Here is a 13,374-nt window from a genome sequence, read left to right on the forward strand (position 1 = left end):
AAAATGAGTGATTATTAAGAGCTTGAAAAAAATCATACATAAGTATAATTCACAAATACTATAAATTTACAAATTAGTAAGAAAATGCTTAACAAAGCCTATTATAAACTAGTCATCATTTCGTCTTTTCCCGCTACTGTGTATATATAGTAATATATATTCTCTATGTATTTATACACGTATGGAGGGAATAAACTGGAACATCAAAATACTGCCAAACTCCTCTAACAGTCCCCCTTTACTACCTATCTGCCAGGTGGCCTATACGTTTCAAAGGTATCCATAATCATGGAAGTGGTACCTTGAGGTCATGGGCTCTGGTAAAGACAGCTCCCGCAACAGACAGATCCTGTCCCCACCCACTCTTCCATTTCCCTTCAAAGAGAACAATTATTATACCTGCTTTTCTTATTCTCTATTCTTGACCCTGGCATTGATTTTCTTTTTCCTACTATAAAATGTACAAGAAACACATTTAGGGAGAATGTGTTTATGGTTATTCATCAACTGATACCCACTTCTGTGAAATACAACTAAATTTTTAAAACCTCTCTGTAATCTGGAAACATTATATTTCATGTGCCATTTATTCCCTTTATACATTAAAATAAATTCTAAGGTAACTGTGCAGAGTTAGCACGCTTTGGTGTTTTTAAAGGTTTGTAATATCCTGTTTGTGGGTCTGTCAAAAGCTTGTTAGAATAATCTTTAAATTAATGCAGGTTCGCTCCTTACCAGTCTCTCCCCCACCCCCCACTTTTGGCTCTGAGGAAAGAAAAGGGTGGTAATTCAACAGTGCAAGATTCTTCACTGAGAGACAAACATTAAAATGATAAACATTTTGGAAAGCAAAGTACACTTCAAACCCTCACTGTTCTTTCAGACCTATATTGACTCTTATAGTCGTTGCCAACATTTGGTAAGGATTATCCTTCCATTAGACAAAAGCAAGCATTCCTTAGATAAATCAGGAGTTTTTGCCATGAGACTCATAAAACCTTTTCACAACACAGATTTTCAAGAGAATCCTTTAAGGTTTTAGGAGGCTGCTCCTTTTACTAAGTAACAAAATACACCCCATGGTGTCTCACTGACCCCACTCAGCTGTCCTTTGACCTCTTCAATTGTTGAAGCCTAACTCCTGGGCCACAGAATTTGCCTCCCATATCAAACAGGGGATGTTGCTAACTCCTAGCACCTGGTGTAACAAAACGCAACCGTTCTCCGCTCTTCTGTCTCCTCCACTCCCTCTCTGATCATTTTCCAGATGTTCCAGGCCCAAATGTTAAGCCAACACTAGGTTCCAGGGTGTGCATGATCACCAAGGCACAAACAGGGACCATGCCAAAGTGGTAATGACCCTCTTGTTCTGTTTGGCCTCAAAAGAATTCAGGGGGAAAAAAAGATCTTTGGCTTCTCATGGAAATGCCATGCTACTCAAACGCGTTCTAACATCCAAAAGGAGACATGCAGTCCCGAGCTATGCCAGACTGAACAATAATTCCATAAAACAGCAGTCCCCAATCTTTAATTCTAAGCAATTTTAAATTTTCTTTGATGTCAGGAGGGGGGGAAAAAAAGCATTATATTCTAAACTAAAAGCCTCGCAAAAATAGAAAAAAAAAACCCTTTCGTAAATCTTTTAAAATACACACCTCAAGGTAGTATCATATGATTGATATTTTTATACAGACACTAAATATGGTTTGGGGTTTTTTTTGTGTATGTGTTGTTGTTTTTTTGCAGAGGCCAATAATCTAGATTTCTCTCTTATTAAACAATTTGAAAGATAAAAACCACAGTCAACAATGGGGAATCAAAATCTAAATTCTTATTGTCCTGACTTAGGTGTACAGGAAATATAATACAAAGGCTGTTGCCAAAAAAAAAAATTATTCAGCAATACTGAATAAGCAAAAACTTTTTTTTTTTCTTTTTTCTTTTTTTCCCTTTCTGGTGGAAAGATGGGGGAGGGGAGAGAAAGCAGAGGGGAGGAAATGGAAGAAGAGCTCATAGAAATATCTGCTTAATTAGTTTAGGAACCAAATATAGTAGTTGTATTTAAATTCTAACTATAACTTCCTAAAACAAATGATCTTGAAAAATGGGGGGGGGGGAGTGGGTATTATAAGTGTACAATACCTTGGTTTATTTATTAACATTTTTGAATCACGGTCATGATTAAGTTGGGCTGTCAACACTTCAGGGAGCCTGTTGTCTAGATTTCACTTGTTTAAAGCTTTTGTGCACCTGCAAAAACATAAAAAAATAAAAGTATATATGTAAAAACATGAATTAGTTTCCAAATGCATCATATTCCAGAAAAAAATAATTTAAATATCTATAATTCTACAAAAGTTACAATTAGACATGAATTATCAAAGTCTCACATAACTCCATATACATTGTAACTGACAATTACAGGTATTCCTCCTTCTTAAATATTCCCAAAATAATCACTCCTAATTATATATACTCAAAAATAATTTGTTTTTCTTAAGATTTCCCCCCTGCTCTTATCCTACTGAATGTAAGTTGAATAAATCCGTCAAGTCTATAGTTTAATAAGTGTTATCATATGCTAACAGCCCTGCTGACTATTTTTATATTTATGAATGAAAATATTGAAAGGTAATTTTCTTATTCTAAGCAGTTTGAATTTTATAATCTCTGATGTTTTCGCCAAATTTTATCTCCTCAAAGAACTATCAAAAATGTAAGACATAAGTAACGTTACTTAAAAGTATTTTTCTACTTTTTGAAACAAATGCTTTAATACTCTCTGAGAAAGAGAGACTGCATGAAGAAAAAAAGAGTTACTGTTTTCTAGCCTTTTGAGTAGTGTAGTTCTAGGAGTAATTAAACTAAATAATTATAATTGCATATAAGTGGTTGAAAATTACAGTGTACATATTATTCCCTCCTTTAAATAGATTATGGTGAATATAAACTATTGGGTTGAAAAATAGGAAATATAGTCATAAAACATCAAGTGAAGTAAGAACTATTTGTCACTGATTTTTATATGTAACTGAAAAGTGTTTTTATTCCTTTGTTACTGTGACTAAAAGGAAACCAAAAGGGGACTTTCCTAAGAATATACTCATTTCAATATGCATATTTACAGTACTAAAAATAGTTAAAGTAACATTAACTTTGGCTTTCTAAAGAAATAGTTTTCAGTTTTATTGTCCTTTTATGCCAACTTAGAGAGAGGAAAGACAGGAAATGACCATTTTTAGATTTTGAAATGAAAGTCTTTATCTTACCTCTCTTACTGTCAGAAGAATGTCTTCAGGCAAAAGAACAGTTAAAAAAGCAAGACCCAGATTTTCCAAAATCATGTATTTCCCACCCACCCACCCACACACAAAAGGACATCTTTTTGTAAGTCAGGAGTCTTGCTGCCAATATCTAAACCCAAGATTACCCCATATGGTCAACAAGGTCAAACTGCATTACTGCCAATGAAACTCTATGGCTCCACGAGGACCTTAATGATTTTTAAAAAAGGTCAGTAATCCAATTCCAATAGCTTCAGAGTCTAAAATTGCTAATTTTTGGCCACGTGCTGCACACTTCACCTGCTAGTAATGACATTTTTGTATTTTCTTCTAATTACACTCAAAGCTAAGACCTTTGGCCCTGGGCCACAGACCCCTATTCAGGCTGCACACATTCTCTTAAACGACCTGATCCTTTGTTGTCACTCTTACTCTTTCATCTATTATTTACACCCATAGAGAAGGAAGAGACTCTACCATTTGTATAACTTAAACCTTCTAATCGTCTTAATTTCTTTGCCTTTCAACCTATGGTCTTTTTCATAGACGAATGCCAGAAAGTTTGACAAAATCATTTTTTTTCAACCACATCCTCCCACCTCCCTTTCCTCTTTCCTACTCTCTGCCCAAGCTCCTTCCTGTTCCTTCTCTTACATGGCCCAGTTCTGCATCAGTCCAAATTTACAAATTTTTACTTTCACCAACAAATGAATTTCTAAATAGAATACAAAATTTCCACCTTGTTCTGACAGATCAATTACAATTCTATTTCTTTCTTTCATCAAAGAGCCCATTAAATTAACTGGAAGTTTACTTAAAATAACTTAAAGGATGCCCCCAGTCTCCCTAAGGCATGAGCATAGATTTTTCAAAATCCCCCTGCAAAAATGTCAAAAAAACTTAAACAGTAAGGATGTTGGTTCTATGGTTAATACTTTTCCAACAACTGAATGTTTACAGTTGCTCAAATGCTTACAAAAAGAAAAGAAGGAAAGAAAAATGAAAATACAAAGGCAAATTTTAAAGACTAGAAAAATTTTAAATCGTTACATTTTAAAAGACTACTAATTCTCAAACAGCAAAATCGTCACATAAAACAATGTATATCATTGTAATTTCTCAATACTTTCCCCAGACTTTTTTTTTTTAAAGTCCAAATACATTTTCCAAATGCAAAGCACAGAATTATTTACCATGATGCAGATGTCCCCCTCAGATCACGGTAGCCACCAAAAGACTCTCGTTTCCAAGATGTTTATGAAATGACATATGATCCATCTCTGCTCTCTTTCTCTATTGCTCAGCTTACTCTTAATTTCTAACAGTATTTCCTTGTTGTCTGTCCTCTTTGCAGACCCTGAAACCCCTTGTCTTTTCTTATTTTTACCATTTGCTTCAACCAGCAGTTCACTGGAGACCCATCCATCTTGTAATGCCTAAAGTGACAGATGCTCTCAGGAACCACCACACTGCTGAGTGAACAAAAGATAACATCACCTCTAGGAACTCCGGAGAGAAATACAACTGCAACCTTAAGACAGGGGCTGACTTGACAGACATTGGACCATAAACCTCTTCTAAGCGAAAAAGAAAACAATTGCCACACACACAAAAAAATCTGACACAATCAAAGGCAGAAAAGAGTGATTATTTGTGGATTGCCTTTTCACTAGGCAGCTCACTTTTCCCTCCCAACGCTTTTATATTGGGGCAATTCACTTGCCAAGAGGCAAGAGAAGTTCTTGGGAAAAAAAGCCTTTCTCAAGTATCTTCTTTTATTCAGCAATATTCAAAGTGAAATTTGTTCACGTGTGTGTTTCAGTAAAGCGAAGGCTTATGAGAGAGAGCATTCGTGAATTTGATCTGTCTTGTTTGAATAAAGCAGTATCTGGACTCAAAAATGCTGACTCAGTTCTACTGCTGTGAAAGGCATAGGCGTGCTTTGCAAATTAAAAACACATTAGAAATTAAAAAACAACGTGTGACACAATGTTAACAATATGTGTAGCTCATAAAAATGGCTCACCATTCATTCATCAGACAACTTCCAACTTGAGTAAAAAAGACAGTTAACAAGAGGATTCTGGGAAGGACTACAGATCTCGTTTCTAACAAAGGAAGGGTCATATTAACATCTCCCAGCAACAAACTAATGACAGGGAGGCTGGTAGATACAGGGGACTCTGCCTGATGCCAGCTAGGGTTTGGGTTTTTGTTTTTAAAAGCATCTTATTTAAGCAATAGGTAAATGTAAATTCTAATATTTAACTTTAACTTAATTCTAAATATAGAAAAATAGAGTGAAGGAAAATTTTTGAAGAATTGAAAAAACAAAAACTGACTTGGAGGTCACTTCCGAACATTGTGGGATCAATGTCAATTACAGAGATTAACAACTGTTTTTTATAATAGGTATCAAGCAACACAGAGGGCTATCTCTGCTGCAGTTAAATACATTACCATTTTGAAACAGGGTAAATGATTCAAATATTTATGTTAAATCTAAAACAAATAGGGAAATGCTCAAGAAAAGTCCTGTCAACCATATTTCTAAAAAGAATCATAAGCACATACGTGGCATTTCTTTAATACAAATATTTGAATTTTCCACTAAAATTTTTGCACAAAAAGACTTTAATTACAATAATTTTTCTTTGAAATCATTGACTCTCCTCTCATTCCCATTTTACTAAAAATACATAAAATTTAAGAGATATTTTATTTCATCTCCTGTGTTTGAATTATTTGTGGGGTAAAAAACATGTTCAACTTGATAAATCAACGTATCTGTTTCTTAAACATTTTTTTAATGTATCCCTTATTTCCCCAAAAGCTTCAGCGTAGTTGTAGAAATAAGATAGTACAAATATTTCAGAATCTCAGAATGTTCTGGTTTTTACTTTAATGCTGACAAAACAGATTGCATACACAATAAATATGTACAACTTCTATAACTCATGGAAAAAAGATTAATTATAGACTGCTTATCAATATATAAAGGACTTGTTTTGATATGGACTTGATGTTTAACCAGGTAAATTTTTTTTAACACACCCCCACCCTAAGTAATCCCCCCAAAACTACTGATCCAAAAGTACCACATCATTCAACACTCTCTAACTTGGGCATTAATACCAAAAAGAGAGACATGACCTTGAAATGACAATTCCATTGCAGAAGGCTCAAAAAAAAAAAAAAAAAAAGCCCAATTAAATGACCTACTTTCAAACACAATAGGATCGATATGCATGCAGGAAAAGTACACCCCTGTGGAAAGTTCTTATTGCCTGATTGATCAAAAACAAAACAAAACTTTTCTTTTTTTTAAGGGCCCCTTCCAGATCACAGTCAGTGCCAGAAATCCACACAGGAAAAAAATCCATCAAAATGAAACCCTAAAAGGGTTTACCCTTCACTATCTTATTTGCACTTCAAAACCCTGTAAGTCCTTCAGTTAAACCCCAGGGCTGAACCATTTCAATAATAAGAGAGGTGGCCAGAGGTGATTTATCTCCCATTTGGCCCCTGGACAGAGCTGTAACGTCTACGAAGCTTCCCCTCCCTGAGTCAAACCCTCCCCCAAGTCTCAACCTTCGTTCGTGCAGCTTTGGATCTGCAACCTTATAAACAACTCCTATGCCCCTTCCAATCAGATGCAAGAATAGTCTGTAACTCAAGATTTGGATACATTTTCTTGGCAATGCTTTCACAAAATGGAATGCTGCTGAGTAATCAGAGCTTTGAAAATACCAGGTTAAATTTCAGGTTCTCTTTATTATAAGTTGGGGAAGAAAAGAAACTTTCTAACTTTATGCTCTCTCTTCTCAGGTATGTTGTTATCAGAAGTTGTTAAACTTTGTCCAAATTATACCTTGATACTCTTAATGTTTTGGGCTATGTCAGCCAACATCCTGCAGTGAAGTTCATCTAAATTTAAATCCTTGCGTTGTAAAATATCTTAACAAATCCAAAAAGTAGAGATTTCACAGGTCACACACTCCTGGGTCAAAAAGACCTTAAAAGCAGTTATCAGACCACTATGACTTAACTGATTTGTTCTACACTTGTTATCAGATATGTACTATAACTGTCATCACACCATTTTCCTCTAGTAAAATAAACATCAAACAAGTCAACAGTTATTTAAATTGAAACATAGGTCCCAGAAGCTATCAAATATGAAACACAGTGAAGTTATTCCTTAAAAATCAAGGATATTTTGTCATTAGGCATGATTTTCTATTTCAAAATTATGTTCACATACTTCCTAGTTAGAAAGAGGATGAAATACATATGTACTTTTTCCCTAACACTTAAACGAGAAGTTTGTTTTTTTAATTGATTCTGATAATTACATCTGAGTTCCACCATAACAACTCCCACTAAATGATCCCACTATAGTCATTCCAGTTTTATAAGTTGAAAACTTTCAAGCTATGTCACTAACTTCATACAGAGACTCACAGACAAATATATTTCACTTAAACCTAATATCAGTTAAGAAAAATTTAAAATAATAAAATTATATATATATAAAATATATATAATATATAATGATAGTTAAAAATACAAGAAAAATACTTTTTTTGTCAATTAAAAATTATTTGTTTTTGGAGATATTTATCAACAAAAATTATATTTCTGCCATTAAAAGACGCATCATCAAGATCCTTACACCTCATTAGGAAATAGTTTTCATTTTCAAAGTTCCAAGTACCACAAATTCAAGAAAAGAACAACTCTCACAGCAAATAACTTTATTGCATGCTATCAGGTCAACGAATCTCAGATTTGTATTTGAGATAACACAATAATTCAAACCTTACATATAAATCAGGAAAAACAGATGACTGAAAAAAACTAAGAAACATACATTGTTAAATTACTGAAACACACTTCGGCAATAATAACAATATTCAGGAAAACAAGTATCTTAACCTACTACTTGACATTAAAAAAAAAAAGCTTTCCTAAGATAATCAACAAGAGTAAATTGATCCACCGCAGAGGAAATATTCAATCTTCATTAAATATTTACTCAGTGCAATAGGTTGTAAGGTCTATTTAGACCTCAAAGAAAAAATAGTTCCTGTCTGGTAGGAATCAGGTCTTAGGAGAATTGAATGGAGATGAGAGGCAGTTCCTCAAGTCATGACACTCTATTTCACATTGACAATGCTAAAAAGTGGAGATATGCTATAAAATGTATAGTACTACTTTGAAATCTGATAGAAAGAAAGTTACACTTCTTATTATAATGAGCACTGAGTAATGTATAGAATTGTGAATCACTACCATACACTTGAAACTGATAGAACACTGTATGTTAACCATACTGAAATTAAAATAAAAAATTTAATAAAATAATAGAAAAAAAAACAACAAAGAAGACAGAGTGATACTTAAAGGACTATCCATTTTAATAAGGTTTGACTGGGTAAGCAACTTCATTTACTATTAGTGGAGCACAATAAAATTTGGGTGTTCAAAATCTGCAGTCTCCAACTTTCCCACTCTATAACTGTAGCCCAGTCACCAATTTTCTCTGGGCCTCTTTCCTTATCCATAAAATGGGAGAGTAAATACATTTCTAGATTGAAAACACTATGATGGTAGTGGGGGCAGAGAGGAGATCCCATTCACGGTAGTAACAACAAAAATAATACCCAGAAGGCAAATTAATGACAGATATGTGACAATACTTTTTAAATTGCCAACTTTATTTAGGTGACTTAAATGAAAATTTACAAACCAAATGTGCTAAGTGTTTTAAAGAGAAGTCTAATCCTTATAAAAATGTTTCTCACAAATAATAAACATAACATAATTCCACTCAAAAGTATCAGTAGAATTTTGTGAGGAATATCATGAAAATCATAAGGGTTGTTAAAGGAGGATTATCAAAGAAAAGATGGGGGAAAAAGTCTCTTCAATAAAGGTTATAAGAGGAGGTGGTGAATCAAAATAAATGTTAAATCATATTATGAGGGAAGAGCTTTTTGCCATTAAATCTATGTCTCTAATCGAACGAAATTTTTTGGTTCTCCTCTAAAATGTCCTCTTGGTAGATTTCTTGAAATTTCCTTTTCTTGGGCTGGGTTTCGTCTCACAACCTCTCTAGTATTCCTCCTTTCTCTGTGCTGCTTCTCAGTTTCCTTTGCACTCCCACAGTAGTACACCACCCAGAAATGAAATGGAGTTCTAACAAAGTTTGGTCTGTGGTAGCCATCTTCCAAGATGGCTTCAGTGTTCCTGCCACCGGTGTAATCCCCTCCCCACACTGAATCAAGGTGGACTTGTGTGATCACTAAAATACCAAACAAATGACGGCGGTAATTTCCAAGGTTATAAAAGATATTGCAGTTTCTGGCTTGACCTCTTGGATCACTTGCTTTAAGAGAAGGCAGTCACCATGCTGTAAGGACATTCAAACAGCTCTGTGGGTGGGACCTGAGGTTTCCTGCCAAGAGCCAGCACCAACTTACCTAATTGCTCTTCTTGCCTCCTCTTTGCCTCCTCTTCCCTCCAATCATTTCTCTGCACTACAGTGCAAATATAATCTGTCAATACTTTGCTAGAGTCCTTCATGGTTTTATATTACTCTGAGGATAAAAATCAATTTTGTAAATAACTCTGCCCATCTCTCTAGCCTTATCCTGCCCTGTTCTTTCCTAAATGCTGTGTTCCAGCAACAATGACCAACCTTTAAACAGTTATGTTCCTTCTGTCTGTAATTCCATCTTATCTTTTACTTTTGCCAATTAAAATCTCCTTATGCTTTTAGATCTCAAGCTTAGCTTCTCTGATCCCCTTAGTCCTTGCTAAAAGCTCTCATAGGACCTTATTCCTATCCTATCTAGCATTAACTCACTGATGAGCTATATCATTTGTGTGATTAATGTTTGACTTCCCTATTAAATTCTAAGCTACATGAAGGTAGGGACTATGTTTTTCTGGGTTTGCCTATTATTGATACTATAACACCTTTGTGGTATCCTCCTATGTAGCAGGTACTCGTACTATTTGAATAATTTAGTAATTGAAAATGTAGGGCTAGCATGAGAATGAGAAGCTCACCAGAGACAGTCCAAGTCAACTTTATCTATAAGAATTATTACATGACACCCACAGCTAATGTCATACACAATGGGGGAAAACAGAGCTTATACCTTAAGGTCAGTAACAAGACAAGGATGTCCACTCTCACCACTTTTATTCACCATAGCACTGGAAGTCCTAGCTACAGCAATCAGACAACAAAAAGAAATAAAAGGCATCCAAACTGGTAAGGAAGAAGTAAAATTTTCACTATTTGCAGTTGATATGATATATATAGAAAACCTTAAAGACTTCACCAGAAAACTACTACAACTAGTAAGTGTAGTAAGGTCACAGGATACAAAATCAATGTACAGAAATCTGTTCTATACACTATGAATGAAGCAGCAGAAAGAGAAATTAAGAAAACAAGCCCATTTATAATTGCACTAAAAATAATAAAATGCCAAGGACTAAACTTAACCAAAAAGGTTAAAAACCTGGAAGACCTATACTATAAAATATTGGTGAAAGAAACTGAAGATGATATCATCAAATAGAAGGACATTCCTTTCGTCTGATCTCGGAAGCTAAGCAGGATCGGGCCTGGTTAGTACTTGGATGGGAGAAGGACATTCCTTGCTTATGGGTTGGAAGAACAAATATTGTTAAAATGTCTATACTACCCAAAGTAATCTACAGATTTAATGCAGTCCCTTTCAAAATGCCAAAAGTATGTTTCATGGAACTAGAACAAACAATCCTAAAATTTGTATGGAACCACTAAAGACCCCAAATAGCAAAGATAATCTTGAAAGAAGAACAAAACCGAATTCTAGAGTTCAAGTTATATTACAAAGTGATAGTAATTAAAACTGTATAGTATGATATATTATTGGCATTAAAAAATAGTCACATAGATCAACAGAATAGAATAGAAAGCCCAGAAGTAAACCGACTGTTATATAGTCAAGTAATCTTTGATAAAGGAAGAATGAATATACAATGGGGAAAAGACAGTCTTTTCAACAAACGATACTGGAAAAACTGGTCAGCTACATGTAAAAGAATGAAACTGGACCACTTTTTTTCACCATATGCAAAAATAAACTCAAACTGCAGTAAGGACCTAAATGTGAGACCGGAAACCATAAAAAATCCTTGAAGAGAACCCATGCAGTAATTTCTCTGACATCGGCTATAATAACATCACTCTAGATATCTCCTCTGAGGCAAAGGAAACAAAAACAAAAACAAACTATTGGGACTACATCAAAATAAAAAGTTTCTGCACAGTGAAGGAAACAATCAACAAAACTAATAGGCAACCATCTGAATGGGAGAAGATATTTGTAAATGACGTATCCGATAAAGGGTTAGTATCTAAAATATATAAAGAAGTCTGTAACTCAACACCCACAAAACAAATTATCTAATTAAAAATGGGCAGAAGACATGAACAGACATTTCTCCAGAAAAGATTTACAGATGGCCAACGGACACACGAAAAGATGCTCAACATCACTATTAGGAAAATGCAAATCAAAACCACAATGAGATTCTACCTCACACCTGGCAGAATGGCTAAAATCAAAAACTCAAGAAACAACAAGTATTAACAAGGATCTGGAGAAAAGGAACCCTCATGCACAGCTGGTGGGAATGCAAACTGGGTGCAGCCACCGTGGAAGACAGCTTGGAGGTTCCTCAAAAAATTTAAAATAGGGATGCCTGGGTGGCTCAGTGGGCTAAAGCCTCTGCCTTCAGCTCAGGTCATGATCTCAGGGTCCTGGGATCGAACCCCTTATCGGGCTCTCTGCTCAGCAGGGAGCCTGCTTCCCCCCACCCTTTGCCTGTCTCTCTGCCTACTTATAATCCCTTTCTGCCAAATAAATGAAAAAAAATCTTTTAAAAAAAATTAAAAATAGAACTGTTCCAGGATCCAGGAATTGCACTACTGGGTAATTAGCCCCCAAATACAAAAACATTAATGTAAAGGGATATATGCACCCTTACATGTTTATTGCAGAATTATCTACAACAGCCAAACTGTGGAAGCAGCCCTAGGTCTAGTGATAGATGAATGGATAAAGAAGATGTGGAATATTATATAATGGAATATTACTCATCCATAAAAAGAATGAAATCTTACCATCTGGAATGAGATGGATGGATCTATAGAGTATGCTAAGCAAAATAAGTCAGAAAAAGACAAATACCATATGATTTCACTCATACGCGGAATTTAAGAAACAAAACAAATCAGGAATGGGAAAAAAGAGAGAGAGAGACAAGCCAAGAAACAAAATATTTTTTTTAAAGATTTTATTTATTTATTTGACAGAGAGAGATACAGAGAGAGAGGGAACAAGGAGGGGGTAGCAGGAGAGGGAGAAGCAGGCTTCCAGCCCAGCAGGGAGCCTGATATGGGGCTCAATCCCAGGACCCTGGGATCATGACTTGAGCCAAAGGCAGAAGCTTAACCCACAGAGCCACCCAGGCGCCCAGGAAACAGGCTCTTAACCATAGAGAATAAATTGATGGTTACCACAAGGGAGGTGGGTGGAAGGACGGGGAAAATAGGTGATGGATATTAAAAAGTACACTTACCATGTTGAAAAAAATAGTAAGTATTTTGGAGCTCTTTCTACGTAAGCACATAAAGATCTTCCTCATTCTTTTTTTGTGGCCTCAGAGAATTCCCTGGCATATATATACCATGGTTTTTTAAAAAAGATTTATTTATTTATTTGAGAGGGAGAGTGCACAGAGGGGAGAGGGGCAGAGAGAGAAGGGGAGAGAGAATCTCAACCAGACTCCCTGCTGAGCTCAGAGACTGAGGTGACATGGGGCTGCATATCATGACCCTGAGATCATGACCTGAGCCAAAATCAATGGTCAAATGCTTAACAGACAGTCATCCAGGCACCCCTCTACCATGATTATTTTAAACTAGTCCCTTAGTGATAGATATGTAATTCACAATTTTTGTTATTACTAAAGATACTATAATAATCAACCCTGTACAAATTAATACACACTAATTTAGTGG

The 13,374-nt window shown here is 35.2% G+C and overlaps 1 protein-coding gene across 9 annotated transcripts in view; it reads right to left on the reverse strand.

Annotated features, from left to right (window-relative positions):
* The window catches only part of GREB1L (GREB1 like retinoic acid receptor coactivator), a 268,506-nt gene that overhangs the window by 144,557 nt on the left and 110,575 nt on the right, over nucleotides 1-13,374 (reverse strand). For 7 of the 9 annotated variants that reach the window (XM_032311193.1, XM_032311192.1, XM_032311189.1 and 4 more), the window contains one exon: nucleotides 2,143-2,250. The gene's annotated coding sequence lies outside the window, so the exon portion shown is untranslated. Of the gene's footprint in view, nucleotides 1-399; nucleotides 1,918-2,142; nucleotides 2,251-4,477; nucleotides 5,549-13,374 lie in introns of those variants that run through there. The other 2 variants (XM_032311194.1, XM_032311196.1) reach the window with 2 other exon arrangements.

This window comes from Mustela erminea, chromosome 13 (assembly GCF_009829155.1).
Source record: "Mustela erminea isolate mMusErm1 chromosome 13, mMusErm1.Pri, whole genome shotgun sequence".
Lineage (NCBI taxonomy): Eukaryota > Metazoa > Chordata > Mammalia > Carnivora > Mustelidae > Mustela > Mustela erminea.